The 6,659-nt window shown below is 44.1% G+C and overlaps 1 long non-coding RNA gene across 1 annotated transcript; it reads right to left on the minus strand.

Moving 5' to 3' along the window:
- Positions 1–1,480: 1,480 nt before the first annotated feature.
- LOC146391742 (uncharacterized) lies at positions 1,481–3,974 on the minus strand. The gene is made up of 2 exons (XR_014798960.1): positions 3,608–3,974; positions 1,481–2,934 (listed from the first exon to the last, which is right to left on the minus strand). It is a non-coding gene; the product is annotated as an uncharacterized LOC146391742 (long non-coding RNA).
- Positions 3,975–6,659: the final 2,685 nt, after the last annotated feature.

The raw sequence follows: 6,659 nt of genomic DNA on the forward strand, positions 1-6,659 counted from the left end.
CCCTTGCCCCTGGAGGGGGGAACTGCACCCAGACCCAGGTGGTGTTACCCTTTTCCCTGCGGTGGGGAGAGGCAGACCGCCCCGACTCCGCAGCAGCTGGGAGGCCCCACATTCCAGACTGCAGTCGGACGGCCAACTCCTCCTTCTAGCCCCCCCGCTCCAGCAGGCCGCAGAGAACGGGGGTGAGAGAAGACTCCAAACCTCCCTCCACCCGTTCATTGTAGTGTTGATGCATGTGTGAGGTGGTTGAGAGGTGGGCAACGACGCCAGGGGTGAGGTGTACACCCTGATGGTAATTTGGAATCCGTGTAGCGTGCCCACCCCCAAGATCCTATATGTATGTGTAATGAGAGTGTGAGTAATGTGAATGTCTAAGTTGTGAGATAAAATTGAGGCAGAGGCAGCCAGAAGGGGACAGAGGGGGGGGTAGCCTCCTCTGCACCCTGGTGACACACCCCTACTCCAAGGCCCTGCATGTGTGGGTGGTTGTGGTGGAGCGGGAAGAGGGAGGCAGCTGGAGATGGGGAGGGAAGGAAGGGAGGGGCAAGTGACCCCTCCCTGGGGCCAGCTCCCCCGCTGACCCCAGTAGGCACCCCCATACTCCGCGACCCGCCAGGGAAAGGGGGCCCAGGCCCATCCAGACCGGGGCCCAGTGCAGCAGCGCCGCCCGGCCCCACAGAGCCCGGGACAGTCCACCCAACCCCACCAACCCCTCATCATAGTCTGCCACGCAGGCCGTGACACAAAAGCCCACTAAAAGAACGCCCACCAGACCAAAGCAATGGTTTTGACTTGATCAGCATTAACCCCGCCCCCTGACTTTGATGGGTGAAGCTGACAAATAAAATGTATTTATGAACAGCGATGCAGGGCCAGGAGTAGCAACGTGAATTAAATAAATACATCATTAAATAATTCATTAAATGTGTCAGTAAAATAATTAAAATAGAAAACAAACCAATAATTGATTAAATATGTAATTAAGTAATTAGAATTGTATATAAACAAATATTGAAACATTTTAAATGAAATTAATGGATAATTCATTATTAATATATTTCTTTAATTAATTATGTACATTTTTAATTAATTACTGAAATAATTAATTCATTAGTGTTAGTGTTAGTTTATTTAATACAACCATAAAATACCATAAAATTGCTAATTTACTCAAAATAAATTTAAGACATCAATTTTAAAGGTTAAATTATGATAATGAATACATGCAACTATAACTGATTACATAAAAATTAGGATTTCTTAAGCTAAAGCCAAAGTGCTGACTCATTTTGCATGTTACTCTCAAATGTTTTCCCTAATAAAAATAACATAATTACACTTTAGCCACAAGAGGGCAGCAGCATTAATATAAGTCACATGTATATAAAGGTACAGTGATTATATTACAGTGATTTTGACAAAAACAAAACAGAAGTTGATGGCAGTGTGTTTTTCCATGACAGAATAATTACGCACACCCCACTTTGCAGTTATTTATTTGTAAAAAATGTTTGGAATCATGTATGATTTTCGTTCCACTTCTCACGTGTGCACCACTTTGTGTTGGTCTTTCACCTGGAATTCCAATAAAATTGATTCATGTTTGTGGCTGTAATGTGACAAAATGTGGGAAAGTTCAAGGGGGCCGAATACCTTTGCAAGCCACTGTAAAGTTCACTATCAGTAACATCATAGCACCCACCCAGCTGTATAGAAACTCCGTCATGCTAGCTAGTACACAGTACAAGTTATTGTAACTGACTGTAAAAAGTCAGCACAACGAAAATAAACTCCACCTAAACTTGGTTTATATCTGACCCAGATAGACTGCAGCTCATAACTTCTTACCTGAAGTTCAGTTCACCTGACACTTGGACCGGTGGCCGCCTCGGGTCTCTCCTCCTCCTGGGTTACCAACCCCTGCTCTAAAGCATCTGATTTGGATTCCTGAGATCAAATATATTTTCCTTTGGCTTTGTTTTCTTCACATTTGTGGTTTTAATGTAGTGTTACATCCTGTTTGTTTGCTTCCATCTGTATACATGTCCAGATTCACTGTTATGTTTCTATTCTTACAATGCTGTGTGATCACTGTTCCCTCTGCTGACTGATGTGACCTTTTGTATCTTACACTGATACTTGTCATATTTGTATCTGCGCCTAAAAGATAAAAAGTTTTCCATGCTAAAACACAGCTCCACCTCCTGCAGTTCTCCCTCTGAACCACTAGATGTCTCTGTTATCTAAATGAAGACGTGCAGCACAGCAACCACAGCAGCGCTCAGATCACACGTGTCCTGTTATTATGTATAAAAGCATGAAACAGGTGAGACAGGTGGGATCAATATTAATGTTGTGGAAATATATGAAAAAGCAACAGAAGAGTGAAAACATTTCGTGTTTCTAGAAAGATCTTTCAGCTCATAGCTGCTCACAGACTGTATTTACAAGTGACAAACTGCAACTCTACAGTACATCTACAGTATATATCAAATATATTCTGTATTCAAATCTATTGAGTGATGTTTGAAAGTCTTTCCAGGTGAGTTTGATCCAGGAGGGTCTGAAGCCAGAGTCAGACAGAGACTGTGCAGAGACTGTAGAAGGACAGAGCAGCAGCAGAGCAGTCCAGATACACTGATGATCCTCTGTCAGATCCAGAGGGACACACAGGGATGATGCTGGACTCTACATTGTGTCTGACAGTGGAGCTGTTCTCAGAGCAGTTCACTCTGCAGCACTGACAGTCATCTGCACTTCATTCCTCTGTCAGTCACTGCTGGATGAAGCTCTCCTCTCCACCTCCCAGTAACATGGCCCAGTCAGAGCGTCTCTACACACAAGCTGCTGCTGCTTCAACCTCTCTGGATCATCAGGACACAGCTCCTCCTCTCTCAGCACACACACCGTCCTGTTTACCATCATCACCTCCACCTGCAGAGAGAAGAAGGAAGAGCAGAGGAGATAAACGAGTGTTTCCAGAGACTCTTCATCAGCTGTCAGTCAGTGATGCAGCACATCCAGTATAAAGAGCAGCAGGGACTTCAGTGCTGGGACTGTACTAGGACTCATTGTTGCTTCACTTTCTAATCTTTGGATTTTTATTGAAGTTGATGAAAATGTTTTTCCCTCCTAGTTTGAGTTTGGACTTTCATTCATTAGAAGAACCTTGGTGTGTCCACTCTGAGCTCTGTAGGAACCCCAACAACAAGCCCAGCAATCCAGATGGACGGTTCCAGCTGTTAACTGGAGGAATTCCATCCAAACATCTGCTCTCACTAAATTCTTCCTCACCTACAGACTGTGTTCTTCACTGCTTTAAACTTGGAAATGAATGCAGCCATTGGTCTGCGTGCTGCTTTGTTCAGAGAGCTGATTGGCTGTTGACAGCGTTTGATCAGAGCGTGTCAGCCGTTACTATGGTGACCATAAAGGTCAGAAACAGGAAGTGTTTGTGTCCAATCCTGAAGCCTGTCACCATTCTCCTCTCACAGCTTCACTGAGAAGCTGCAGCTTTACAGGAAACACTGGATCTTTGTTTCATACTGACTGTGTTTAGTACAATACTGCTGACAGCACCACCCACTCACTCCATCACTCTACTTACAGCAGAGTCTCCAGTCTGTAGTCTGGACTCTGCTGAAGATCAGACAGCTGCTTCACATCTGGGTCCTTCAGGTTGTTCCAGCTCAGGTCCAGCTCTCTCAGATGGGAGGGGTTGGACTTCAGTGCTGCTGCCAAATAATCACAGCTGATCTCTGACAAACCACAGTAACTCAATCTGTATAAAGAATGAAAGATGTAAGTTTATTAGACAAAGTGCTTGAAATCATTCAGTGTTTCATCATCTGTTCAGAGCTGAAGAAGGTTCAGAATGTAGAAGTTTAGAAAATGGAAACTCCAAACAGCTGAAGCCAACAGGAAGCAGCTTCAAACAGGAAACTGTGCAGAGTTTCAGACTATATGTCCTGATGCAGCCAGCTGGATTTTGGAGATTTGAACAAGGAGCAAAGATGAATGTGATGCTGAATCAGCAGAAGACTTGGACTCATTTGATTCCAGCTTTGATATCATTGATTTCAATGAAGAGCTTTGTGATTGTAGCAAAGGGCTGGTAGCTCTGAGAGTCCCACTGATGAGGTGTTTGTGTGGAAATCTCTTAGTGGGATCCTGATGCTGTGGGAGGGAAATGATTGAAGTGTGCTGTGAGGAACTGACTGGGAGATTTTCACACATTTTCCAGTCCTCCTTGGAACAACAGGAAGTTTCCAGCATATGGAAACAAAGGTTAAGTGTCCTATGGCACTCAGCAGGTATGGGTACCGGTATCCGGTGCCATTATGGCACCAGTTCTGACATAAACGGTAGTAATGTTGGGATTTAAATATATATTCTTAGTGTTTATTTGCTGATTATATTGTTTTATGTATTTTAATAAGAGAGGGCCAGCTCTGAGTAGAGTCTGAGCCAAAAGTACTGACAGGAAACTGCATGCTTTTGCAGAGCACGAGGTGCAGACAGAAAGTGAAACTAAGCAGAGTGTTTTGATCAAAACTTAGAGTGTGTGACGTGCTGCGGAAATATATAAATAACCATGCTGGCTGCTGCTGCTTTCAGACCTGAGCGCGTGTGTTCGTGTGTTCAGGTCTCCGTTCCCGGGAATGTAAAATAAAGATCATTTTTTGAGCTTTGAGCACCCTGGGTCCAGTCTTTCTTTGCCGCCAACAGAATTCAAAGAACGAAATTTAATAGTAACCAGACCGAAAAGCAGCTTTTTTTTCCTGAGATGTCATACACTTTAGATTCTAGCCAATCATTTTACCTTTCCAAGGATAGTAGGAGGGCCCAGGTACATACATTCTTTTAGAGCAGAGCTACAGATTAAAAATGCCCAAAGCGAAGCGGTCAAAAGTCTGGCTGTACTTCACAGCAAAAGATGCAAACTCAGCAGCCTGCAACAAGTGCTTTAAGGTGATACTGTGCAAAGGAGGTAACACCTCGAATCTGATGAAACACCTGGCGACGCATAGCGTTTTTTTAAAAGCCAAGAAATGCACCGTATTTGATAGCTTGCTGCAAGACCGAGCAAATCTACTGCGGGTGTGGTGCCTGTTATCAGACCCGGAGTTAGCAACATCCCCCAAGAACCCAAAGAGGAGAGTCCTGGCCCCTAGCCCTGCCAGTGTAGCAGAAATGATGACGGATGATGATGCAGCAGCAGCCGTTCTTCTCTGCATGAGTAGCTTAATGTTGTTCGTGTGTAATTTACGTTGAGTAGGCTAACCACGTTATTACATTAATGCATGTAAGGTGAACTAGCAAACACCGTCGTAGTTACATGTGGCTGTCTTCTTGTTTGATGGCAGATACTCCCTTCAGCCTGGCCAAAAAGGCTAAAATGACCAAAGAAAAAGTGGAAAACAGCTAAACATGAGAGGTTTTTGGACAAAGTTTGTGTTCTCCATTCTTTAAGCACTGGCACCGTTTCAAAAGTACGGGGTTGGCAGTTATCAGATAAAACCTAAGCGATACCCATCCCTAGCACTCAGTGATGATGGTGCTGTGGCCCCTCCACCTCTTTGTAAAGGAACTAACTATCATCTGAAGCTTCAAATGGAACTAAGACTTTCTCCACTAGGTGGCAGTGTCTGATGAGAAAGTGTTAGTGGAGCTGGCCTGGAGTCAGAAACAGGAAGATGCAGGATTTGGGCTGAAATGGGGAAAAGTGGTTAGCACTAGTGCCTTAAAGCAAGAAGGTTGTAGGTTGAAGCTTGTTGGCCTTTCTGTGGAGGTTGGATGTTCTCCCACAGTCCAATGAAATGCTGCTTAGGTTCATTGGTGCTTCTAAATTGGCTGTAGGTGTGGATGTGAGAGAGTGCTTCTCTGTCTCTCTCTGTTGGCCCTGTGATGGACTGCTCACCTGTGCAGGTGGACCACGCCTCTTGCCCTATGACAGCTAGGGCACAGGCTGCAGCCCTGTGAGCCTAAGCTGAATAAACAGTTAGCAAAAATGATCCATAGATGGCCTGAAATTCCCCAGTTAGCAGTTTGGTAGATAGCTATGACATGCTAATCCCATCCAGCAGCTGTATTCTGCCTGTAAGCTGATCCCTGCTGAGCCAAAGCACTTTTTCATATACAAATTACAACCTTTAATAGAAACCTATTGGTCAGCATCTTATTAGCCTGCTGTTAGCTTCATTCCACAGAAAACTGAGAGAAACTAACAGAGTTGATAAAGAATAAAGAGAAATGTGCTGATTTAAAGCCTTTGAAGTGCTTCAGATGATCTCTGTCCACTTCTGTCCACTCATTCATTCATGTAAGCTTTCTAATGCAGCTTTGATCGTCACAGTCTGCTTTATGAAACTCATTCTAACCCTGAATGTCAGAGTGTTCCTCCTTCTCTTTCCCATCATTCATGCTGGCAGTGGAGGAGATTTGGATGTTGGACTGTGTTTTGGATGATGTGTGTATGTTTGTGTTGGACTGCTGTCTGTAAAGCAAACGCACATTTTGCTTTGGATTTCAGTGTCAGACAGACTTTAAGGTGGAATGAAGAGTTTGAGAGTTTCTCAGTGAATTATCCAGTGGAGGATTTTTCTTCTTCTTTGAAGGTTTGAAATGTGAACATTGTTCTGCTGCAGTCAATGGACTAA

The sequence above is a fragment of the Perissodus microlepis genome, chromosome 3 (genome assembly GCF_051167445.1).
Source record: "Perissodus microlepis isolate ML-2025 ecotype Zambia chromosome 3, ASM5116744v1, whole genome shotgun sequence".
NCBI lineage: Eukaryota > Metazoa > Chordata > Actinopteri > Cichliformes > Cichlidae > Perissodus > Perissodus microlepis.